Below are 26,893 nucleotides of genomic sequence, written 5' to 3' on the forward strand. Positions count from 1 at the left end.
GATGAGAAAGATCAGGCCTTTCAGCTCTATTGTATAGTCTCACGTCAGGATAGCCTCATTCATCTAAGTTATAGCTTTCAGATATGATGATATCAAAGGAAATGTGTGGGTCCCTTGGCAGAGCCATTAGCACATTGTGTCTAGTGGATCTGCCAGTAGGTGACAGGTGTGTATAGTATGTAGCCCTGGCATCTACTCTTGTTCTTGCTTGGGCCCTGGAAGATGTCATGGACTTCTCCAAACTAATGTGGTAGAAACACTATCCATCTGGGATCAAGCAGACGTGGGTTTAATTCTGGCTCTGACACAAACTGTGTAAATTTGCTCAAGTGTATTGACCTCTTGGAACTTCAGTTTCCTCATTTTTACAATGTGGAAAGTCCTTCATAGGATTGCTTTAAATGTCAATGCATTAACTTATGTAATAAAAGTCAGTTATGTATATGAATAAGACAAATATTTAACCCATATTACATGCTCAATAATGTCAGTGATCTTCCACTTAGTAGGCAAAGATCATGCCTCTTCCATCGCTGTTCTCACTGATTGATAGAATGGAAGGTAGTCAATAAATGACAGAAAACTGCTGTCTCTATTTCCAACATTGATACATTCATTTGAACTTGGGAGGTTTTCAGCTTTCATCTTCCTGAATATATTATTAATTATAAAATCATTTGGATGGAGTTTCACCTTAAACTCTAACTGGCCAAACCACTGGACCTCCATCATGCTATATGTGGCCAGGATATTTGTTATCATTGAATAGTAAAGTTGCCAACTTACGAAAATACTGTATATGTTTGGTTATAAAGAAGAAGTCATCTTAGAGTTTTCAGGGCAGACAAGCAATAGCAGAAAGAGATGGTTTACAAAAATAAAGGGAAGACATTTTTTCCATTAGAAAACTATATGCTTTGAAAAACAGATCAGGATTCATCCTGTCATATAGTCTCACATTGTGATAGTCTCATTTATTAAAGTTATGGATTTTAGATATGAAAATATCAAAGAGAATTTGCAGGCTTCTCAGTAGAAGCCAACTGTGTATTACTTAGTCATATGTGTATTGTGGAAGAAGAACACCTCAGCCCAGCTTTTAGGGCAGAAGTAGAGCAGAAGAGCTGCTAGGCTAGTATCCTGCCAAGACCTGGGCCCCTGAGACCTGGAATCTTTCCATACCTCCCACCCAACCCCCTCTTCCTATCTAGTAGTAGACTGGAGTATAGGTGATCTTTTCTGATATCCATGGAAACAAGGAAGGATGATTTTACCTACAAAAATTAGGCTGGATTTAAGATTCATTGACTCATCTTTCTCCCATAATTTTGGTGGTCAAAATGAGTAAATCAACTTAACCAACCTGGAGCAAATCAATTTACTTTTCTGAGTCTCAGTTTCCTCAAACATGAAGGAAGAGAGAAAAGTAAATGAACTCTTTAGTGTCGGACCACTTCTAAGGCCTTTTATGATTTATTCTCATCTTTTTTTCACAGCTCCACATTCTTCAAATGGAACCAATTCATTTATCTACAAGAGCAGACACAGTTTCCGGAAACAGACACATAGCTGGGGGCAATAGAAAGGCAATTTTAAGACCATTTCCTCTTGGCATCAGCTAGCCAATCCCATCAAGAAATTCCAGCTGCCACATTTTTCAGAACCCAGCTACTCTTCCCTTCAGTAACTTCAGCCTCCACTCCGAAATTCTGGATTTTGTCCACACTTTTGTTTTCACTTAGGTTGGCCACTACTCTTTTGGCCTCAGGCTCTTTACTCCAGGTTGTGCTTAAAAACTATTTTGAAGCTCTGCATCCACTATTCAGGAGCAGCTGTTAATGAAAGCAATCTGAGTGGAGGTTGCTGCTGTTCCACAGCAGTGATTTAGCTCAGACTAACTTTTCTCCCCACAATTATGGGCTTGCTGCCATCATCCTGTGGGACCTGTGTCTGGCAGCGGGAAGCATGTGGGCAGAACAAGGAGAGGATATGGAACAAGCCAGCAGTCCCTGGATGACAGGTCTCCCCAAGAGAGCCTTCCGCAGCTGGAGCCATCCAAGCCTAGCCTTTCTGCTGACAGACGTGCCTGCCTCCAGCCATGTGTCTCTCGACATGTTGTTTGAAAAGGCCTGCAAGGAGATCTGGGGCCTCATTTCTCTGAGGAGCTCTGGGGAAGCCAGCTTTCTTGGTGACTGTAAAATTGACGCCATTCCCGTGCTTAGAGGCTCCCACAGACTCCCTAGTGCCTAAAGAATAATATGTAAACTTTTATAATGATATCTTACTCCGGCTGTTGTAAAATTAAATAATTAAAATTCAATAATCTATTAATATGCCTAAGTTATTGCATAGTAAGTGGAGCTACTCAAGAATTACCAAGTTTCTTCCCCTTCCTACTACCTGATCTGATCCTTACATATTCGGGCCTCTCACTGTTGTGGCCTCTCTTGTTGCAGAGCACAGGCTCCGGATGCGCAGGCTCAGCGGCCATGGCTCACGGGCCCAGCCGCTCCGCGGCATGTGGGATCTTCCCGGACCAGGGCACAAACCCGCGTCCCCTGCATCGGCAGGTGGACTCTCAACCACTGCGCCACCAGGGAAGCCCTGATCCTTACCTATTTTATAGGCTTATCCCCTACTATTCTCATCCCTCACTGTAGTTATCCAAACTACTTGAATTCTTCAAACATTTTTCAAATTCTGTATCTTTTCACAGATGATTAATCTATCTTGAAACTGATGCTGCCTTTTTCTGATTGGGAAAATTCCCTCATTCTTCAGCACTTTAGTGAACCTCTCTCATACTCCCTCTCTCTCAAAGAACAGATACTCGCCCCACCCCTTCCAGGACACCGCTGGTCCCACTGCTGGGCCAGCATTTTGTCATTAATGATGATGATGATAATAACTATCGTTCCGTAAGTGCCTATTATTCATCAGAAACTGAATGTTCACTTTACAAACATTAGCCTTACTCTTCAAAATCATCCTACAATTGTTGATATTTAGCCTCCATTTCAGAAGAGGAAAATGAAGTTGAAAGGGGATTGTGTTGCCATAATACACAGCCTATTTTCTTATTTGTCTTCTTGTCTAGACTGTACTTAAATAATTGTGTAAGAGAGCTGGCCCTCAATAAATAACTACTCAGCAAAGTTATGAATGATACAGAAAAGTCTCCTCCTTGGCCCTTGATTCTTTTCTTACCCACCTCATGGGCTTTTCGTTTCCTTTAAAGACACGTTTCTTTAACCCAGTTGTGTTTCGGTACATACTATCAAAGAATTACAGAGGACCTTGAGAGATCATTCAAGCAAAACATTTCTCACTTTATACGTGTGGAAACAGCCTCGGAGATGATGTGTAAACAGCCACAGAGATGTTAGAACCTTTCCTGAGGTCAAAAGTGAAGTAGTGAGGGAGCTGGAATTCCAATAACATGCACTTCGTTTTCAAGCAGATGTTCTTTGTGGTTTAGCACGTTTAGGGAAATGACTGATTCATTTCCAATCTATAAAAATTTGAGCACAACTAAAAAGCCTTCAAAACCCAACAAAGGCATCACTTCCTCTGTGGCTATGTGTTGAGAGCTGATCTAAGTCAACTTGGCCATTTATAGTTAAAATCTTTGGCAAGTATTGGCCAAATATTTCCTCCAAATTAAAGGTAGGTAGGGACTATGTCTATTCTCTCCACAAGCTCAACTGGGTGGTAAACAATGAAAGCAAGTTTCAGACCAAATATTGCCACCCAAAGGGATACTTATTAGCCAAGCGGGCATATAACCTTATTGCTACCAATTCTTGTAACCTTGCTGTGACTCTGTCAAGCACAGAGGCTTAACATGAAGCCACTGTATGAAAGGTTCACCCTGAGGCAAATGCAACCGATATTTTGGTAGCATGATCACCTATTGCTCTTGTAAGCTCCAAAGGCAGGATCTTCTGTTAATTGAGGGGGACACAGGACCAAGTAGATTTCTAGTTACAGGGCACTTATGGGAGGGTATGAGGTACCTGTTTCACCAAATTATGCAAGAGAGGATGTAATCACACAAATTACTCTAGCCAAATAGCCAAGCACACATATTAAACACGACAAGTTTTCACTAATTAAAAAAAATCATTCCTAACATATATTATGTAGTTGGCAAAGCCTCTTGAGCATATTCTGATACTGATCCTTGAAATGCACACCTCTGGAGTGCGAACCTCTCTAAGTAGATGTAACTCACTACACCTAGGACTGAATTCCTCATTGGAAATCTTTAGGTATTAAGTGATCCTTCTAAAGTGTGCATGAAATCAATTCACATTCACATGCATTACCTTGTCTACAGACAAGTAACTCATAGACAATATAACACTACGTCCTTTGCGGTCCTGCCACAACCTCATACCTCTCTGTTAGAATCTTCAGTGTATGGAGTTCTAGGTAATGGGTCTGCCTCTGCCACCAGAAACTTTAGTTGTTTCTATCCTCCTAAGCACCCATCTGATTCCATGACTGGTATAAAGTAAACATGCAGTAAATGCATATGATCTTTGAAGAAATGACTGAAATGATGAATAATACAATCAATAAATTAGAATAAGCAGCTTTAGGAATAATCCCTGTATTAGTCAGTTCAGGATGCTTAAACAGCAGACACTTATTTCTCATAGCTCTAGGGCTGGAAGTCCAAGATCAAGGTGCCAGAAGATTCTGTTCTTGGTGAGAACCTTCTTTCTGGCTTGCAGACAGCTGTCTCCTCTCTGTCCTCACATGGCAGAGAAAGAGAGAGACAGAGGGAGAGCGAGTGCTCTGGTCTCTCTCCCTCTTTTAAGGACACTAATCCCATCGTGGGAGGCTTACAGTTACAACCTCATTTAAGCCTAATTAACTCCCAAAGGTCCAACTTCCAAATACCATCACACTGGGGGATAGGGCTTCAGTATCTTAATTGAAGATTCAGGCCATTCAGGCCATAACACCACTCTACTCTGCTGCCCCTACTGTGATCATTCTGACCAAAAACAAACCAAAAATGGTAGGGAAAGTATTCCTCCCTTAGATACAGACCATTACACAGAACTGGATGAGAAAAACTAGTTTTGTGTTATTAGATTCCACTTGTATCTGACCTTCTCTTCCATCAGAGAGCCTAATGTGCCCCTTGAAGAGCAAGTGCTTTAAGGTAGGCTGACCTTACAAGGGAAGGCAGAATCTTTGTGGCCAGTGACAACATGCTGGGGGTGGAAGGGCAGAAAGGGGCATCAAATGAGTAGATGGTTGGCCCATCTAAAACCAGCTGTGCCTATCCCTTCTTTGTTTTATTTCAAGAGGCTTGATTCTATTTTCATCCAGCATAGAAACTGGCCTTTCGAGTTTGCTGCATATCCTGAAGTGGAAGGCTCTCATTGTCTATTTGCATTGTAACAGGTGTACAATTGATTCACAAAATCTTGGTGTTGCTTGACATGACAGAAGAATCATTTGCTTCCAAAATTACAGGGAGCTGTGGGGTCAGGAAGCCTGGGCAACCATAGAGTCTCTCCTCCGGAAACACACAGAAATGCAGACAAATGGAGAAATCCCCTGGCTTTGGGAGCCATCTCCACAGGAGTGGTCAGTGCCATCAGCCTCTTGCAACACGCAAGGGACCAGCGTATTAGCGTACCCAGGCCAGCACATGGTGCTCATCTTATTAACCTAATCACAGGACTCCAGCAAGCTGTTTTCAAGATAATTTGGGCCCCTGTGAATAGTCGTCCCTCTTCCCAGCCCCTGCTCGGCTCTGGAAGGGATGACGCATGTACATCTCCTTTGCCCAATGGACTCCAAAGAAATCTTGCCAGTGTTCATAATATCTGCAAAACCCCTCTGTGAATAACACCCAAGCCACACAGCAGATTGAAGCCAAGAAGCTCAGTTCCGCCTGACAGCTTTCCCCAAATTGTTATTTTTGCAGTTAGGAGAGAAGAAAGACCCCTAAACAGAAAATTCACAGTAGTCTTAATGCAGATGTTTTATGGCTATTTTATGGAAAGTTATTTCTTATATTTTTGAAAGATAAAGTGAACTCAGCTTCTTTATCTAGAAACCGCTTTCTTTCTATGCTGGTCAGTGACAAGTAAAAAAAATTTTTTTAATTTTTAAAAAAAGGAAAACTAATAATGATAAAAGTAGGCCTTAGTTTACAAAACACACATGCAACTTGGTCTCTATTCAGGCAAGGACCTCCCTCCCCAACCTCAATCCCTCTCTCTTCAATCCTCCCAACCATGAATGCTAAGATTTGCAGGAGATTCTTCAGCTAACAGTGTCTTAGGAAACATCTGGTCTGGAAAATGAGAACTGTATCAGAGATACATCTTTAAGATGAAATAAGAGGCTTCCTTCAACCTTCAGAAGAAGTATTTGTGACTGATTCCTAAGTTAAATGGAAGATCAATAAGAACATTTTAGTGCTCATGGAGAGAGGAGAAAGGGGAACACAGGGGAAGAAAATATTTATTAAATAACTACTTGTGGAAATAAACAAAGACTACCCAAGAGAAAGGAAGTAAAGGCTATTTATTCATAGCTTGTTAAAGCACAGAAGTCAGCTACCATCACTTGTGTTTGGTAAACACTCAAAAGCAGGCTGAGGAAAGTGGAAAAAAAGGAAGCCCATTGAAAGCCATTGGTGTAGAAGCTGGAGGCAGCTAACTGGAAGTGGATGCATCCTCTGTGACTGGTTTGGGAAGCATATTTGGCTTTCCATGGTCGTCCCTGAGTTGGAAGAAGAGGCAAAAATAGGAAAGCTGGCAGTTACTGAACAAGGTCTGACCCTTCTGCACTCACTGCAGCAGAGGCTATGGTTTGGCACCCTGGACTGGTTACCGAAGAGGTTGTGGGTCAGCGTTCTATTGTCTGATATTTTTTTCCACTTGTCATGTCCTGTCATAACTGTCATATACCTTCTTTATTTACACGTATGGTCTCTCATACCAAATGCCAGATACCATCATTTCATTTAATCTTCACAAAAATACTATTAAAAAGGACATTGTTTTACTGTCTCTCAAAAGAAGAAACTGAGGCAAGTTGTTCAAGGTTCCAGGGATATTAAGTGGCAGGACTAGGTCTTGGATGTTAAGAAGTCTGACTCAGAAGCCCTTCTACCTATCCTAGAGGTTGTAAAGTGGTATTGCACTGTGATTTTGATTTGCAGACTAATGATAATGGACATCTTTTTATGTGCTTATTTGACATTTTTATATCTTCCTTGGAGAAATATCTTCCCTTTCAGGTGTTTTGAAAATTTTCAGTTGGGTTATTTGTCTTTCTATTAGTGAGTTGTAAAAGTTCATTATCTATTCTAGATACAAGTCCATTATTAGCACGTAACTGAAAATAATTTCTCCCATTCTGAGGTTGCATTTTTCACATTCTTAATAATGTCATTTGAAGCACAAAATTTTTAATAGTGATGAAGTCCAATTTAACTATTTTTTTGATGCCCATGTTTTTGACGTCATATCTAAGAATCCTTTGCAAAATTCAAAAACATGAATATTTATCCCTATATTTTCTTCTAAGAGTTCTATAGTTTTAGTTCTCATATTTAGTTCTTAATCTGTTTTGAGTTAATTTGTATATATCATGTGAGGTAAAGTCCAACTTCATTCTTTTCTATGTGGTTATCCAGTTGTCCCAGCTCTGTTTGCTGATGAGACAGTATTAATAGCCTTTTCTCATTAATAGTCTTGGCATGCTTGTTGAAGATCAGATGACCACAGATTTATGAGTTTATTTTTGGACTCTCAATTCTATTCCTTTGATCTGTATGTCTGTCTGTCCCAAACTGTCCTGATTATCATTGCTTTGTATTGATAGAAAGTTTTGAAATCACAGAAGTGTGAGACCTCCCACTTTGTTCTTCTTTTTCAAGATGGTTTTGGCTATACTTGGTCCCTTGTAATTCTATAAGAATTTTAAAATCAGCTTTGAAATTTCTACAAAGAAATCAGCTGAGATTCTGATAGAGATTGTGTTGAATCTGTAAATTGGTTGGGGGAGTATTGCCATACTAACAATATTAAGTCTTCCCATCCCTGAACATAAATGTTTTCTATTTTTTAGACCTTCTTTAATTTCTTTCAATGTTCTGTAGTGTGCAGAGCATAAGTTTTGTACATCCTTTGTTAAATTTAATCCTAAGTATTCTATTCATTTTGATGATATTGTGAACATAATTGCTTTCTTAATTTTATTTTCAGAATTGCAAGGGTACAGAAATACAATTGATGACTGATTTTGTGTACTAATCTTATATCCTGAAACCTTGCTGAACTCATTTTTTAATTCTAGAAGTTTTTCAGTGGCTTCCTTAGGATTTTCTATATAGAAGATCATGTGATTTTTTCCCTCCTTTACTGCCTTATTTTTCATTAAGTGAATATTTTCTAATATGTTTTAATTTAAGTAATGGTGGTTACACTATAGTTTGTGTGTTCTTTATTAGTGGTTGCTCTAGGATTTACCATATGCATTTTCTCAAACTCAGTTTCAGATTTATACTAGCTTAATTCAAGTGATATAAAGAAATGCTACTCCTATATGGCTCTATTCTCTTTGCTACCTTTTGTAGTATTATTTTTATACACACTGTGTCTGTTAATATTATTAGTTTGCTTGGGCTGCCATAACAAATTACCACAGATTGAGTGGATTAAGCAACAGAAATTTGCTCATAGTTCTGGAGGCTAGAAGTCCATGATGAAGATGTCAGTAGTTTGGTTTCTCCTCATGCTTCTCTCCTTGGCTTACAGATGGCTGCCTTCTCACTGTGTCCTCACATGGTCTTCCCTCTGTGCACACACATCCCTAGCATCTCATTTTGTGTCCAAATCTGCTCTTCTAACAAGGACATCATCAGATTAACTTAGGGCCCACTCGAATGGTCTCATTTTAACTTAATCATCTCTTTAAAGGTCCTATCTCCAAATATAGTTACATTCTGAGTTAATAGGGGTTAGGGCTTCAATATATGAATTTGGAGGGAACACAATTCATTCTATAACAGCCATGTAATCCATGCCCTACTCTATACTATCCATCAAGCCCCATCTCCATCAGTCTATACTCCAAATTGTAGTTGAAGTGATCTTCAAAAAAATGGAAATTTGATAACACGATGGGCATGCATAAAGCCTTTCCACAGATTCTATTTACTTTCAGATCAAAATATGACCTTCATCAAGACCTACATGCTTGACAGTATAGCATAGTGTTTAAAAGAGCCAACTCTGAAGCCTGACTATTAGGTTAAAATCCTAGTTTCCCTACTTACCAGCCCTCAATTTGATAAACTTGTTATTTCATTTCTCTTAGCCTCAGTTTCTTCATGTATAAAATAATAGTTTTTATTATAGGTTGTAATTGTTGTGAAACTTCCTTGGTAGGGATTAAATGAGATAAACCATGTAAACTGTTCAGCACAGAGTAAAAGTTTAAAAATGGTCATTTATTAGTATTTAGCTCTATATTGACTTTTCTTATTTTGTACCTCTTCCCTATATCTACAGTCTCACCACACTTGTCTTATTTTAATTCTTAGAAATGTACGTCAGAATATATGCTCTTTGACAATTCCAGAATATCATATAAACGGAATCATACGTTGTGCAACATTTTGAGACTGGATTTTTTAATTTAGCGTAATGCATTGAAGATTCAGTCAGGTTGTCCTGTGTATCAGTAGTTTCTTAATTTTTGCCACTGGGAAATATTTTCATTGTAGGTTGTACCACAATTAGTTTATCCACTTATTCACTGAAGGTCATTTGGGTTGTTTCAGTGTTTGGTGATTATGTGTAATGCTACTAAAAACATCTAAAAACATTTGCATACAGGTTTTTGTGCGAACATAAGTTTTCATATCCCTAGTATAATTATCTAGAAATAGAATTGCTGGGCCATATGGTAGGTGTAGGTTGAACTCTATAAGAAATTGTCAAACTTTTCCTGAGTGCACCATTTTTTATTCCCACCAGCAAGGTGTAAAGGACTTCCTATGGCTCTGTATTCTAACCAGCATTTGTGCTTTTAATTTGAATTTCTTTAATTACTAATAATTTTGAACACTTTTAATATGCTCACTTGCCACTTATATCCCTTTTCTGGTGAAGTGTCTCTCCAAATATTTTGTCCATTTAAAAAATTGAGTTATTTTCTCATTTTTTCAGATTTGAGAGTTCTTAATATATTCTGATATATATTTCAAATATTTTTCTCAGTCTGTGACTTACTTTTTTTCTCAACAGGATCTTTAAAAAAGCAAAGGTTTAAAATGTTGATGATATCCATTTAGTCATTTTTTTCTTTTATCAATTACGATTTTTGTCTTGTATCTAAGAATTCTTGCCTACCCAAGGTAATGAAACTTTTTCCTATTTTTTCTTTTCTACTAAGGGTCTAGTTATGTTTTAACTCTTAATTATTCTTTATTCTTCAGGTCATACGTCACTCTCTCAGGGAAGCCTTCTCTAACTTCCCAGACAAGATCAGATCCCTGTGTTATACATCTTTAGAGCATTTTAAACATCTTTACCGTATTTATCTCAGTTTAAAATTATACATGTTCTATGATTATTTGCTAAATGTCTGCCAGTCCTCCTGATTGTACCTCACTGGAGTCTATCTTTGCTTACCATTATATCACTGAGTCTAGTACAGTTTACTTCATAGAAATTGAATGAACAAATGAATAGAAGAATAAGCAAATGTTTAAGTGCCACTATACACCATGAAAAACTATATTAAGAGAAAGTGTTTTCATCCTAAGTCCCTTGGCTACTTGAGCTCAACAATTTGTTATGAAAGAATGAGGTCAAGCTGAAGTTATTACCACATTTCTGCTCCAGGGCCTATGCTAGAGGAAAAAATATAGGAAGAGGGCTAACATTAATTTAGGGTCTATTATGTCTCAGGCATTTTGTGTAAAAAAAAATCTGAGGCTAAAAGGTGTTAACCTTGACCTTGACCATTGCCACTCTTCTAATAAATTGAGAAACTGGGACATAGCTCAAAGCTGGACTCCAAACTCAATGCTTTCTTCCTATTCTGTGCTGCCTCCCCATCACTTTCCTTCCCAAAATAAAGACTTAAAAGTTATTTTTCAAAAACCTATGTAGTTGTCAGAATGTACCAATCTGAAGGCCTATCAGATGCATCTTGAGAGGTTTATAGGTCATTTTTTTTCTTTTTAGATGTTCCTTGAGAGGATAATAAAACATCTTAATACAAAAAGCCCATCCTGTCCTATCTTCTAGGCAAGATGCTGCTATAGTCACCCTGAGTCACCTAATGATGAAAAGACCTGCAAGTTGTATCAAAAGATTAGAGAGCCTAAAAAAGCTGCTTCTCATGGTGAGAATGTGGACAAGCTCTTAAACCTTATATAAATTAATCAGTTAATAAATAGTGCCCACATCATAGAATGGTTATATAGAACAAGGCTATGAGTCTTATAAAGAAAGAGCATGATACCCCACAGGTAACAGACCTCAGCAAGTGACCCACAGCAAAAGGGGTTGCCCTCACTGATAAAAAGACTGTAAGAAAGGCCCACACAATGGGAAAAGAGGCATTTCCTTGACTTGCTAGTCTCTGAGCCAACTCTCGAGGTACTGTTGAGAATCCTTGCTAAGAAGCCTCACTTATTACCTGAAGGCTATACCTGAGTCCATCCAGCAGCAAGGAGCCTTCTTTGGTTGGAAAGACATTATTGCTCAGGCATCTTCAGGCCATTCCAATGTTCCAAGGCTGAGCCTGACTTATATCCTAGGAATCGTAGAGACTGTAGGTCTTTCTAGGTAAGGTTTTTAGACTGGATATTCAAGCACTAACTCAACGAGGGCTCAGTTCTGATCAGGGCCAGAACCTCTTTAGATGGGAACACATCTAGGTTCTCCACATTGCCTACTCTGTGAGTGAAAGTACTACCTATAGCCTGGCATGAACATTCTAAGCCAATGCTTCTCAAACATTAAGTGCACAGGAATTATCTGAGAATATTGTTAACAAGCAGATTCTAAATCACATTAAGTCTTCATTTTTAACTAAAACTATGTGGATCACACTTTGAGTAACAAATATCTAAGCCACTGGTTCTTAAACTTCAACGAGCATCAGAATCACTTGAAGTCTTTCTTAAATGCCTGCCCCACTCCCAGAGTATGTGATTCAGTAGGTTCAGGGTGTGGCCCCAAATTCTGCATTTCTAGTAAGTACCCAGGTGATACTGATACTGTACTTTGAGAAGCTCTACTCTAAGACATATACAAAAAGGCCACTATGTTGCAGAATCTCATATTCATGTGATTCACCTGAACTGATAGGCCTAGACTTGTGTATTGTTCTGGTTTCCTGTGACAACTGTGCTTTCAATCTCACACCTTTTCTTATATCACTTTGGTCTTCTGCTTTAGTGCCTCAGTTTCCTTACCACTGCAGCTTCTGACTGACAGCTCCATCTCCTTTGCTTCAAGTCAACAAAGTAGGAGGGACTAGAGAGCATGGATACTGGATGGCATGATTCACTGGAAGGCTGTCTTTGCAGACTAGCTACCATATTCCTCCTCTGTTCCAACGAACTAGGCCTGACAATATAATTCAGCAGAGACACCACTTAGATAAAGCACCATCCTACTGTTCTGAAGAAAAAGGTAGAAAGAACTCCTAGAAGAAGCAATAGAAAACTAGTTCTATCATATCACCCACCAAGGGCTCTGTCCTGGGTCTCACACCCACCATGACGGCCCCCCATTTTTACATTCTTTCTTCATTTTATCAGTGATCCCTGAGGGAAAAGATGGAGTGGGAAGAGCACATGTTCTTTTATTGAACTAAAAACAAAAGTTGTTTTCGGCCTTTAACCTATCCCATCCTCTCACCCAGAAGGGCCCCTCCTGAGCCTAGTCTGTAGCTCAGCTCTGCAATGCCTAAAGAGACATGTCACTGCAGCTCCAGACAGCTGCTGGCAACCAGTGGGAGATGTGACAGACATTTCTCCTCCAGGCTTTTCATGTGGAGTCACTCTTTTCTGTCAAATCTGTCTGTCTGCACTTGCCCTTTCAGTGAAAAGCATGTAGCTCTGTTAACAAGGCTTTCTTGGATAGGAAGTGATTAAACCCACTGCCACTGCCCCAGCTTCCACACTGTGTGCTCCACTCTTTGACACCGCATGATACCACACTGGGGTCCATTTCAGGTGCACCTGAGGGCAAGTTTTCTTCATACTTCATGTACAAATTCAGCTGGATGTGTTCTCCATAAGACAAGCATTTCAGGGTATAATATTCAGTTCTCTGCTACCTCTTAATAATATTAATTAATCTGTTCCCTACAGAGCCAAATGGAGTTGGTAATTATAGAAAAGAAAGTGATAAAGATCAACTACTTATTTTCCCAACAAACCTTCTCAGCTAGCTGATGACTAAATCTTTACTGGCATCATCATACCAATTTTGAAGGGATTATATATTAACAAAACATATGTTAGTAATTTCTATGAATTATTAACATTTTTTAATGAAACGGCAAACACCTATATTTCACCTTTCATGTGTCAGGCAATGTTCTAAGTGCCTTATATATAATAATTAATTAAATTCTCACAACAACTAAATAAATTTGGCACTATTATTAGTCCCAGAAATATTTCTACAACCTACATATAATCTTGTCACATTATGCTTACAACCCTGTCACGATACCCTACACTGTCAGCATAACGGACAAATCCCCCGTCTTGGTATATAACTTTGTCTGCCTCTGTCCTCCCTGCAGCTGCATTTCTCAGCTTTGGTTTCCCTCTCCAGCCACACCTGATTACCTGTCTGGTGTCCCACTGGATCAGGATCTTTCTTCCTTCTCTGACTTTGCTCATGCCTTCTCCTTCACCTGGAAATAGCCTTTCTCCACTAGGCTGTTTCCTCTTCTTTAAGGCATGATTCAAGTTTTATCTCCCCAGGCTTACTTTTATGTCCGACTTCCCTCTTCCCACAACCCTACCACTTATGCCCCCAATTGTTTTGTTTGTTTGTTTGTTTTATAAACTTATTTATTTATTTATTTTTGGCTGTGCTGGGTCTTCGTTGCTGCACGTGGGCTTTCTCTAGTTGCAGCGAGCGGGGGCTACTCTTTGTTGTGGTGTGTGGGCTTCTCACTGCAGTGGCTTCTCTTGTTGCGGAGCACAGGCTCTAGGAGCACAGGCTTCAGTTGTTGTGGCTCATGGGCTCTAAAGCGCAGGCTCAGCAGTTTTGGCGCACGGGCTTAGCTGCTCCGCTGCATGTGGGATCTTCCCGGACCAGGGCTCGAACCCGTGTCCCCTGCATTGGCAGGCGGATTCTTAACCACTGCGCCACCAGAGAAGTCCCCCAGTTGTAGTCTTTGATTATTCATCTGTCTCCTCCACTACATCATAAATTCCTCAGAGGCCAGAGATGTCTTTCAACTCTATGTCACCAGAGCTTAGAACAGGGTCAGGGGTCCTGAGTCCTCACTGAAGAAATGAATAAAACGATATGTATGTATATGTCTCTTTCCCCCATCTTAAGATGGTTCTCGTGAGTTGTAAATAGCTTAGAAAGATTGTACTTTCAGCAGTTAGGTCCAGTGGAGACACAGCATAACTCTAGGGTCAGCTATATCTGGCTGAAACTGTAATTCTTGCAATTCAATATTTTAATGGTTTGGACTAGAGCCAGACAGGTTTTCATTTGTTTGTTTTTTGGTTTGAGTTTTTTTTTCCCCCAAACAGGCCTTATCCAGGTATTTTCTGACATCTACAGCAGCATGATAACAGCTTCTAAGTAACATATAACATCCAAGACTTAAAGTTTTCAAGCATTACAGAGCAGGTAGGGGCTCTTTCCTCTTTTGTCCCTCCAGGCCAAGAGCCTAGATGCTAAACCCATCCTTGCTGGTTAAGGTTGGAAAGTGTGGGTATTGGCTTAAGTTTAATTAAAGAAAAAATATACGTTTAAACATTTCACAAAGACTAAAATTGCAAACTGTGGTTTCCTAACCCATATCAGGAACAGTCTAACCTAGAGTGAGGTGAGAATGGTGAGGGAGAAGCAAAGAGGGGAGAGGGGAGAGTGACCACCTCTTCTCTCCCTCCTCCAGACCTCACTTCCTCCTGGGCTGCCATCCCAATACTTGAAAGTAGAGACTGCAGATGTCAGCGCGCACAGTCACAAGGCGTGGGGACTTCCACATCTTAGTTACTGGGCCCAGAAAACTTTGCACAGTGCAGACTGGCTCAGCATGCGACCACTCACACAAATCAATTCTTTCTCTAGTTGAGTCAAAGAGCAAAAGACATGTGAGCAAGAGGACAAATTAATAAGAGCAAGACTTTATGTATATATAGTTGGGAAAAGAAAGATAAGAGCCCACTGAGGCAAATGGGAAAGCGGAAGCTAGAGGCAGCAGTGAGTGTCCTGCCAACTCTGGCCCAGAGCTTGAGTCTGCCAGGCTAACAGTCAAAACCAAGAATGGCTTGGTTGATGATACGTACAGAGCTCTTTTCTATTCTACACAGTGGAACGTCAAGTCCAGTGTGTTGACACCTGGCCGGCCTCATCTGCCCCACACTTTCTAACACACATATATCCTGTACACACACATATCCTAAGGCACTGGGCCTCAGCTTACTTTAGGAAGATAAAGGACAGGTTAAGTTTGCTTGACATAGCCAAAAGGTATTAAGACCCTGCCCAGCAGAGCAAGGTCCATTCGTGGGGTCCCATGGTGACCTGCCATTTCTAAAGGAAGCCCCTCCTGCTTAGTTAATGAGATCCTAGATATCGCACTAGAAGACAATGAATGGGTTGGAGGCCTAAAACTTGTCTCCAATGAAGCCCTGGGCAAGTGATAAAGGTAGCTTGAAAGAAAGACTGCTGCTTGCTGTGCGCATACCAGAGGCATAATTGCTCTGACCAAAGGTAGTGGCAAAAGTGCTTCCAAACATAGGTATTTTCTCAGTAGTGCTGGCTTCTCCAAAGTCAAAGGAGGGTACTCTGGATGGGTGGATTTCTGGTGTTGTGACAAGGTGAGACTAAAAGTGTCTCCCTAAAACTGCAGGGCATTTTCCCCTCTGACTGAAGCAGATGTGCTCTGGCTATAGCTCCCCCTGTATTCTGAATACACGCGTGAATGGTGGTGTCTCCAGGCACAGATGTGATACTGGCCCTTCCTATTGCACCACCTGTGATCTGGACACACGGGTCTCAAATTCTCTGATGGAAGAGGGCAGGAGCACAGTGGCCTCCAATCAGAGGTATGATGCTACCAACTCCCACTGCACCATGAATACTCTGGACAGGTGAGCCTCAGGTACTGTGGATGAAGATGGGACCAGAAGCATCTCCAAGCACAGGGATGGTGCTCTCCCCTCTTATTGCACCACCTGTGTTCTGGACAGGTAGGCCCAGGTGCTCTGACTGTAGGCAAGAAGAGTATTGACTCCAAGCACAGGTATGGTGGCAGGTCCTCTGAATTCATCAGATGTGCAGTGTCCAGGAAGTCCCCAGGTGTTCTGACAAAAGGCAGGAAGAGAAGTATCTCCAAATACCAATATGGTGTTCACTCCTCTCATAACAGATGTGCTCTGACCAGAAGGGCCACAGGCGATCTTGTGATCACAAGGAGGAACAGAACTGTCTCCTAGAACATGTTTCTCTTCAGTGGTACTGTCTCCTCTGATAGTAGCAGGTGTGCTCTGGATGGTCATGGGGAGACGAGAGGAGAACCCGAAGTGCTCTGACCATAGGCAGGAAGGAAGGCAGCATGTTCTCTCCTGAGACAGATTTGCTTTCCATAGGGCTGGCCTCTCCAACTGCAACCAGTGCAGGACCCTGATGCTCAGATCAAGCCTTTCCCAACACAAGCAGTGGTGCAGGGTGTCCCTCTCAGTTCTGGATCAAGCTAAGTGCTCCAGACAAAGGAGCAAGACCTGGGACCCAAGGCAGCCACACTGACCCCAAAGCTGCTGCTACTCATAGGGGCTACAGGTCCCATAAAAGTAGATGTGTGTACAGTGGTGTTGGCTAAAGCTTACCGTCTGCTCCCAGTGCTGGGTATTTTGATGGCAGCTCCAAAACCAAAAGTAGTGGCTGCACCAATGAGGAAAGCACTTGGGGTGTCACAAAAGGCCAGCTGGGTACTGACAGGGATGCCAAAAGTGGAACATAGGGAGGTCGAGAAAACGACAGAACTGTGCTGCTAGTGGGTGGCTGGGCTGCAAGAGAGGTTAAGTCTGGAGTTTGTGCTGAGGCTGCAGAAATTCCCAAAGGGGAAGAGCTGTCACAGTTGGTGGCTTCAGGCCGAGGCCCATCAGGACACCTAAATATGAGCTGGGTGGTTTCTCTTGGGTCAAAGGAAAGGTTGAAATTTGCATTCAGGTCGCTGACTGTGCAGGCAGCTGGTGAAGACGAGTGCTGAAGCAGCACGGCCACTGGGCAGCACGTTCTCAGAACAAGCAAGTGCCTCAGAAAATGGAAAGGAGTTCTCACTGGAAGCAGGGGAGACCCCTGGGAGATGGCAGCCAGGGAATGGAGTGTGGTATCCATACCCACATTTCATCAGAGCCAAAGGCAAGCTTGGATGCAAAGGTGTTGGCTACTGGAGTGGAGGCAGCTGGGGAAGCAGCGATGGAGAAGCCAGTACATACAGAGGCACTGAGGAGAGGAGCTCCTGGCTACTGCCCATCTGAGGTACCCAAAATGGGCCAGAAGGGAGCTTGAAAGCTGGGGTGCCCTGCTGACCACAAATGCAGGTAGGCTGGAGATATCTGCTCCACAGTACGATGGGCCTGGACAAATGGGAGGGAGCTCACCTCCGAGCCAGCGGAGATCCGAAGATGAAAGCCTGGGATGGTGAAGTGGTGTCCAGGTCGGCTGTACCAAAGTCCAAAGCAGGAGAGCTGGACGAGTCAGACGTGCTGGCTGCGAAGGTGCAAGTGACTGGGAAAGCAGAGATGAGCTTGACGGGGAAGACAGGGTGCTGGTGAGAGGCTGGAGGAGGGGTCTAGAAGACCAAGGGAGGAGAATCCACACACATAGGCACAGGTGACCCCCATTCTGCAGAAGGAAGGCCTGAAGAAGAGGGCTGAGTGGGTAGGAGGTGAGTGGAGGTCAGAAGTAGAAGACACGGTGGCTATGCTGAGGGAATGGGGATGCAAAGGTCCACTCGGTACTCATTTCTAAGGAGAATCCCAAATTAGTGCCTTGGCCTTGAACAGAGAAAGAGATTCCACAGGAAAAGCAATAGAAGGGGAGTTAGGAATTATGCATCTCATTTCACAATCAATATCTGGTGTGAGGGAAGGTACCAGAGCAGACAGGATTGGGTGCCGGGCAGGCAGTTGAGCCAAGTCAGTGACAGGTAATGTGGCTGCGGCCGGGATCTGCAAAGGAAGTGGGTGAGGGCAGGAAGTCTGCAGCCCCCAGCGCAGGCAGGGAGAAAGAAGACAGGCTGAGTGGCACTGCAGTCTGAAGGGGCTTTAGTTTGATTGTCTTGGACCCTGTGGTTCCACTGGTGCTCAGCTTTCTTCTCCAAGCTCAGGTCTCCACCAATGACTATACAAGGAAGCTTCGGGGGGTGGGGGAGGGGAGAGGAGTATAGGTCACCTTGATCTCACACAGTGGCACCACCAGCAGCAGCAGCAGCTGAGGCAGCACCAGTGACAATGAAATTTTCCATTTCCAGGACCTTCAACTGGAAGATGTGGGTGGAGGATTCCTGCTGGACAGAGTCCCTGGCAACTCTTCTCCCTGTGTCCTCTTTCCTGGCATCAGTGAGGCCAGAGAACTGGGTCAATGGCTTGGCCTTTATTCAGCATTTCCTGTCCACCTCTTGGGCGGCAGGGAGCCGGATGCAACTAGCCAGAAAGCCCTGCTGCCCCTGGATCATTCCTGCAAACACACAGGACACCTGGCAGGGCTGTAATGAGATGGTGATGGCAGGGGATCTTGGGGGAGGAGTTACTAGACATCTGGGATTTATTACTCAAGCTGCTTTTTCTGGGAGCTTGGAACTGAGGTTTTCCTTCAGAGGTCTGGTGCTCTCCAGGAGCCTAGGTGCAGCTGGTACCTACTCATTGCTATGGGGGACCACTTGTCTGATGGTCCTCTTCTTTTGCTATGCCTTTCTAGCAATTTCTTAGAGGCCTAGGCTCAGTCTACTTTTGTCAGGACTTGGGGTGGGTGGTGCATGACTGGAGAGCTTGGGCTTCATAGAGGGGTTTGGCAGCTCACAAGGCAGAAGGAGTCCATCTGTGGTCTGAAAGAGGTCTCCTCCCCATTCCTGCGTGGCTGGTCATCTGGCAATTGTCAGCAAATAGCACCAACTTTTTTGAATAGTCCAGCTATGACACCTCAGCTGGACTCACCAGCGCTTCGAACTTCTGGCTCCAGCAGGTGTGTGGCACCAGATGGGCCCCACGTGGCATGGGGAATTTTAGTGATCGCTGATGCCTGAGTGGGCAGAGCTGGTACCCGCTGGGCACGGGGTCTGCAGGTTCCTTGGAGTCAGGCCATGTGCGGTATCTTTGGCCCCCTGTCTCTACATCAGCCGGCCCTTTCCACCAGGGGTCACGGGAGGGCAGATGGCTCAAAGCCAGGGCTCTGGAGCAACTCAGAACCCACGGAGGGACCCAAGGGACTGGGCTCTTGCAAGGGCCGAGTAGGAGAGACAGTAGCTGGAGGGGGAAGTAGGAGGCGCCAGGATGGCTGCCTCATGGCAAATGCTAAGGTGAGAGGGGAGATCAAGCGGCACAGGTCATGAGATCTCTCAGCCTCTTGCCTTCCAAGGCCACCTCAGATGACACTGGTCCTCCTTTTACGATGATGGAAATGGTTATATCTTAATTACCTTGGTGGGTACAAGAATGTATACATTTGTCAAAACTCACCAAACTGCGTAGTTCAAGTAAGTGCCTTTACTTCATGTAAATTTTACCCTGAAAAGGTTGATTTGAAAAAGATCTGATGCGAGGGCATACACAATATCATTTTAAAGGTGTTGTTTTATGGGCAGATATTGCTACATGGATGAAATGGACAAAAACCATGGCAAAAAAGGTGAAAGTCTGTTCATAACTGTTACAAGAATTTACAATACATTTTAGAAAATCCAATCAGAGAAGATAACATTAACGCGGTGGTATGGCAGGCAATAGGAAGGCAGGCATTGCGTGTGTGGTGGGGGTGGGGGAAGGCAAGCAAGCGTGGGAAGAAGTAAAGCAAAACATCAAGCAAGCTGATGCAGAAAAGGCTTGACGAACATACGCACAAAAGCAGCTCGCACTTCTCACAGTGTCCATTCCAACATCCACCGATGAGGAGACCATGGACTATGGGCACCCAACTGCTGGGACACATGCCTAGACTGTGGGACCCTAACTCAAGCTTCTTCAGTCAGATCTTCTCTCTCTGGATCAAGTCAGTCAGCACAGGGAGAGAATAGCTCAGCTCTTAGAACGCTATTATGGGTGGGGCTGTCCTGACTCCCCTCACCTAACAAATCCCTGGCACCAGTTTACCTAGGTACCCCTCCCCCTCTACCAATCCTCATAGGTTAGGGTTCCAGACACTGCATCCTCCAGACTGACAATCTGCTAAAGCAAAACCAAAATCAATATTCTCCAGAAGATTTTGAAAGGTCCCAGGATCTCACAGCATATTATTCAAAATGTCCAGAACATATTCCAAAATTACTCACCACAAAAAGAACAAGCAAAACCTAACACTCAGCAGATGCAAACTCTGAAATTACACAAATGCTAGAATGTCAGACAAAGTCTTTAAAGAAGCTACCATAACCATGTTGCAAGATGTAAGGACAACCACTCTTGGATAGAATGGAAAGGTAGAACTTCTCAACAAGGAAAGAGTAGCTATAAAAAAGAGCCAAATTTGAGAACCACAATATATAATACATTAAAAAATTCTGTAGAGTGGCTCATTAGCAAAATGGAAATACCAGAAAAAAAGAGTCAGTGAACATGAAGATAAATTAACAGAAATTTTCTAATCTAAACAACAAAGAAAAAAGGACAGGGAAAATATTAAGGGAGATTCAGAGACCTATAGGAAAATATCAAAAAGGCTAATATTCAAGCCATCTGAGTGCCAGAATGAGAGGAAAAGAAGGTGCTTACATATAGGGAAAGATAGAAAGTTAAAATGAACCTTGAAGTGTTGTATTAGAAATCGAAATATCAGTAAAAATTTAGGGTCTTAATATAGATGACTCATAAGTATCAAAATAGGTGTGTTTGTGTGTGTGTATGTATATTTCCTGGTTCTGTCTGCTAAAAAGGACTTAGCAGCAAGGACAGCCTAGTAGTAATGAGTGTAGCTAGCACTCAGTTCTTAGTTTCTAAATGCCATTCTTCAATACAAGGACCCAGTGGTCCTTAGAGAAATGGCTGATTTAAGACTGGGCTGGAAAAGTTCAGATGAATCTGAAATACTCTGTTGTACCAGAAAGTAAGGAAATGCTCATAGAACAGTTGGGTATGTCAACACAGTACAAAAGCCCGCTTGAAGGTGCTCCCACTGATCAAATCAAGGAAAAGTATTATCAAAATAATAGTTACAGATTATTACTCATTTGATAAATAAAAATCTAGAGCTTCCCTGGTGGCACAGTTGTTGGAAGTCCACCTGCTGATGCAGGGGACACGGGTTCATGCCCCGGTCCGGGAAGATCCCACATGCCGTGGAGTGGCTGGGCCCGTGAGCCATGGCCGCTGAGCCTGCGCGTCCGGAGCCTGTGCTCCGCAACGGGAGAGGCCACAACAGTGAGAGGCCCGCGTACCACAAATAAATAAATAAATAAATAAATAAATAAAAATCTAGGAGTCTGTGGAGATACAAGCAGATAAATGCAAACATTCTGCATTTTAAAAATACATTTTAAAATAAATACATAAATACATTAGATGGAAGGAAAATCTATCTTTTCACTAGGATGTCAACTAATAAATATAGAAGGGCTGATGAAGTTAGTAAATCACCATTTGATAACAATTATATAATTAATTGAGTGAAGCATGAATTACGAATAGATTCTAAAACATGGGTGAAAGTATGATGAGAATTAAAATATTTACATAGTTTCAAAGTTTATTAATTACAAATAGAAAAAATAATAATCTTAAGTGAGAAATCTGGAAAACACACATATTAACCAAGTATCAAAGCTATTATCAGTAATGGGGCAAGTTAACAGTATGTTCTCACTGGTGTGACACACTGAAGAATATACTTACTACATCACTGCTTTGATATTTCTGCCAAAAATGTATAATTTTAATCCAGTCAGGAAGAAATAACAAAATGAAAATGAAGGATGTGCCACAAAATACATGGCTTGAACTTTTAAAAATTCCAACCTCATGAAAGTCAAGGAAAAACTAAGAAACTATTCTGAATTAAATGAACCTAAAGGGACATGACAACTAAATGCAATATGTGATCCTAGAGTGGCTCTAGGACCAGAAAAATGATTACTTCATCTACACCCACCTTTCGCCATAAAGTATCTTATTAGGACAGTTGATGAGACTTGATCAAGGTCAATAGAGAATTATAATAATATCCACCAATGTGAATTTTGAAAACTTTAAATTGCACTATGATTATGAAAGAGAATGAGAATGAGAAAGAGAATGATCTGGGTTTGTAAAGAAATACACACTGAAGTATTTAAGGAAAAGAGGCATTGTACAAACAATGTGTTATCAAATACAAAGTAGAAGATGTAATGGAGAAAAATAAACCACTTACAATTGCAACAAACTCTGAGATGTGAAGGAATAAATGTGTATGCATTATAAAATATCATAGAAATAAATAGGTAGATTTACTGTTTTCATGGATAGGAAGAATCAGTATCCTAAAAATTTCGATTCTTCCTAAGTAATCTCTAACACCAATAGAATTCAATGTATTTCAATGGTATTGTTTGTAGAGTTAGACAAACTCACTCTAAAATGAATTCATACCAATAAGGAAAAAGTAAACAGATAATCTAAAAAGAATGGGACATGACTGGATCTTCCTTCATAATCATTAGTACGGTAGTTAAGATAGGGGGGTATTAACACAACAAACAAAAACTAGATTGTATTAGGGCTGCCATAACAAAATACTATAGAGTAGGTGACTTACACAACAGATTCCTTTTCTCACAGGAGAAACCTTCTCCTTCTATGAAGGTTAGAAGTCCCAGATAAAGGTACCAGTTGATTCAGTTCCTGGTGAGCACGCTCTTCCTGGCTTGAAAATGGCCACCTACTTAATGCATACTCAGGTGGCCTTTCCTCTGTAACACTTGTGGAGAGAAAAAGAGAGTGTGTGAGCTCTGGTGTCTCTTTCTCTTCACATAAGGGCACCAGTTGTATTGGATTAGGGGCTCAGCCTTATGATCTCACTTAACTTTTATTTCTTCCCTACCTCCATGTAGAGTCATACAGGGATCCCCTCATCTTGAAATTCAATCAAATTCCTCTGCCTCCACCATTAATATCAAACCAAGTGCCCCTTCCCTCCTACAGCTGATCCCTAACCAAGTTCTTCTTAGTCATTTTTCTTTCTCTTTCATCATGCTGTGCTGTGGCTACAAATCTCTACTTGTCCGTATTGTATTTGGAGTTTAGTCTCTCTTCCCTATGGCAATAGCTTATTCCCTATTTTATTCAATAAAATCTGTCTTGCTGTTTTTAACAAAGGTCAAATAACTTTCAGATTTAAACGGAAACTTGAATCTTAGGGGATATGGAATATTAAAGAACAAAAAGAGGAGGTAGACAGACAAGTGATTTTACACATTCACACTGTGACTAATGATGATGATAAAAATGAAATTAAAACCTTATTTTATACCAAAGGTTAAAATGTCTGTTATTTTGTACTACAAATTAAAAATAAATTTCAAATGAAATAAAAACACAAAAATAGAAACTTCAATATTTTAAATTTAGTATTAATTAAAACTTAGTTGAATAAAGCACAAGTTTCAGTATTAGGAACCTTGAGACGCTAAAACACCTTAGAGAATGTAAAGCCTTGGATTAACCATTAGCCTTTGCTTGAGTAGAAAAGATGATCAGTGATTATTTACATATCAATTATCATGAAATATATTGTAACATATTACCATAAAATTTAGTTTCTGCTTAAGCTTGTTTCTTAAAAGAGGCAAAGCACTTTCCTAATATCATAAGTTTCTTTTTAAAAAGCCAAGGACTGTTCTGACTTTGCAATTATGGATATTTAATATAAGAAACTATGTGTCAGAATGTTTGTTACTGAAAAATGGGTTCGTCCACATGGAATTATAAATTATTTTCCATGGGAGCTTACTCTTACATATTTTGTGATGCTAAGTCTGCTGATTATACAATCATTTATCTTGATAAGAATATCTCAATAATATTAAAAAAGTACTGTGGGTGCTTGTAAAATTAGAAAAGTATGTAAAATCATTTCTCCTTTCAAAAATCATTTAAATTCTAAAAGATTAACTCCAAAGCACAATGCAGAAACTTGATTTTCCATGACAAGAGGTAAAAACACCTTATGAAACTCTTAGAAGAATGTGTAGGAGAATATATTTGCATCCTACAAGAAAGGAAAGATAAACACACACACACACACACACATAACTATGAAGGAAAACACTGATAAAACAAAAAAAAAACTTCTGTATGACAAAGACATCATAAACAACAAAGATAAAAATATATTTGGAGAAGGTATTTACAGCATATATAACAGTATCAAGAACATACAAAGAACTCTCAATTTTCAATTTTAAATAACAAATATCATACAGACTTCTTAAAATATCACTTGAATAAGTTGGGTATATGACATGAAAAGCAATTCACAAAGGAAGAAACCAAATTACCAAAAACCACGAGAGAAAATCTCACTCGTGATGAGAAGAAAGCCAATTATTTTTTTAAAAGTTACTTTTTTATCATCCTCAGAGTAGATAATTGTCTGGCATACCTAAAGTTGGTTAGGATTTTAAGCGAAAAGGAGGTCTGCCTTCCTACTAGTGGAAATATCCAAGTATGGAGAGTATTTGGTCTAGTACGTTTAAAAACTTAACTGTGTTTTCATGACAACCCCTCAATCCTATATTTGGTAAGTACTTTAGAGAAATCTTGCACACAAACAATAGCAGACATGTCAAGGATGTTTTTGTAACAGGGTACAATAAAAAAATTGACAGCATTTAAACATCCATCAACAAAATAAACTGTGGAATATTCATGTGTTGAAATACCATACAGCACTTAAGATGAACAGACTTGATTTATATATAGCAACACGGAAAGAACTTCAAAACCTAATGTAAAGCAAGAAATTCAAGTTGCATAAAGAGTAATAATTTCTGTATAATTTTAAAATAGAAATACAGAAATTTATATATTAGCTCTTCCCGAATATAGCATAAAAGTATACAGTATATATGCTGATTAATATTAAGTATCAACTTGGCTAGACAATGGTACCCAACAAGATATATGTACCTATATATACATAGACAGAGAGAGGGAGAAGAAGAGAGGGGGCAGGGTTAAGAAACAGAACCCTGATTCATACTGTAATAGTCAAGTCTCAAAACATCACAGGAAATATGTGAAGCCAACTTCCGGTGGGTGATGTGCTTCTAAGGAGGGAGAGAGGCAAATTATTTGGGGCCATTAACAAAAACTGGCTTTACCTATAATGTTTTATTAAAATGTATCATTATATGTAATTTTATATAAGTGTATATATTCATATCTCAAGCAAAAAAATGGCAAAATGCTAACATTAATTAATTCTAGGAAGTAGGAACACGAACATGATTTCCATCATTCTACTTTTCTGTACCTTCAAGCACAAAGTAAACAAGCACTGCATGAGAGAGCAGTTTTACATTCATCATTAAAATGGTGCTGTTTTGTATGGAGTTCTGATTGAATATTGCCTCAGTGAAATGACCCTCATGCTTCCCTGCAACTGTGCTTTGATTTCATTTCATTCAGCAACATTCAGCCTCCTATGCAGTCACTAATACAGAGGGAAACATGCCCGGGATTGAAAAAGAAAAAGGTTTTGGTAACTAAAATTAAGATATCCAACTGCACATTAATAACTTAACTCTGGTTTATTCACCAGCTTTAGTTTCTTCCAGCCTGATCTGCCTTCTTCACAGTCCAGCCAATAGGGTACCACAGGTCATCGTGGGAGCTATGATGAGACCATCAGGTGGGACCTCAGCATTTCCTTCCTAATGTAGACAGTGATCATAGCAACTCACAGATTTAACATACACAGAGTTCTGAGCACTCACAGAGTTGCTCTAAGGGTGGAGTCACTGTGCTCACTCTCAGAGGGAAACCTCTTCTCTCCTAAGCAGCTAAACTTGTGTCCCAGATCACAGAATGTCACCTGGTCTGGGTCCATCTTCTAATAAGGTCACTGAAACCTCAGCCTTAGCCCAGTCAGGAGACCTTCTCTCTGATAAAGACTAAGCCTCTTTCCATCAGGTAAATTTTGTCACCTAATGATGGCCAATGTATTTTTATTAGGCTCCAGGTTTGACCAACGACAGGAAATAAACAATTTCGATTCTCTACAGTATGGCAGATGCAGAGCTGTGCATTTTACTTACTTTGCATAATTTAAATCCCTATGAGACAGGCCATCTCCATTTTAGGAGGAGGTGATTGCAGCACAAAGGCTAAATGGTTTGTCCATATACACATTACTATTATTGATCAGATCCCTGATTTAAACTCAGAGTTGTCTACTTCCGGGGTGGGGCGGAGGGGATTGATCAAGATGGTGGAGTA

General features: G+C 40.9%; 1 long non-coding RNA gene across 1 annotated transcript in view; it reads right to left on the reverse strand.

Annotated features, from left to right (window-relative positions):
- The window catches only part of LOC117202536 (uncharacterized), a 325,904-nt gene that overhangs the window by 25,661 nt on the left and 273,350 nt on the right, over positions 1-26,893 (reverse strand). Inside the window, exon 4 of the long non-coding RNA XR_007471383.1 lies at positions 23,211-23,372. This is a non-coding gene — a long non-coding RNA (uncharacterized LOC117202536). The remainder of the gene's footprint in view (positions 1-23,210; positions 23,373-26,893) is intronic.

Source organism: Orcinus orca, chromosome 14, assembly GCF_937001465.1.
Source record: "Orcinus orca chromosome 14, mOrcOrc1.1, whole genome shotgun sequence".
NCBI classification, from domain to species: Eukaryota; Metazoa; Chordata; class Mammalia; order Artiodactyla; family Delphinidae; genus Orcinus; species Orcinus orca.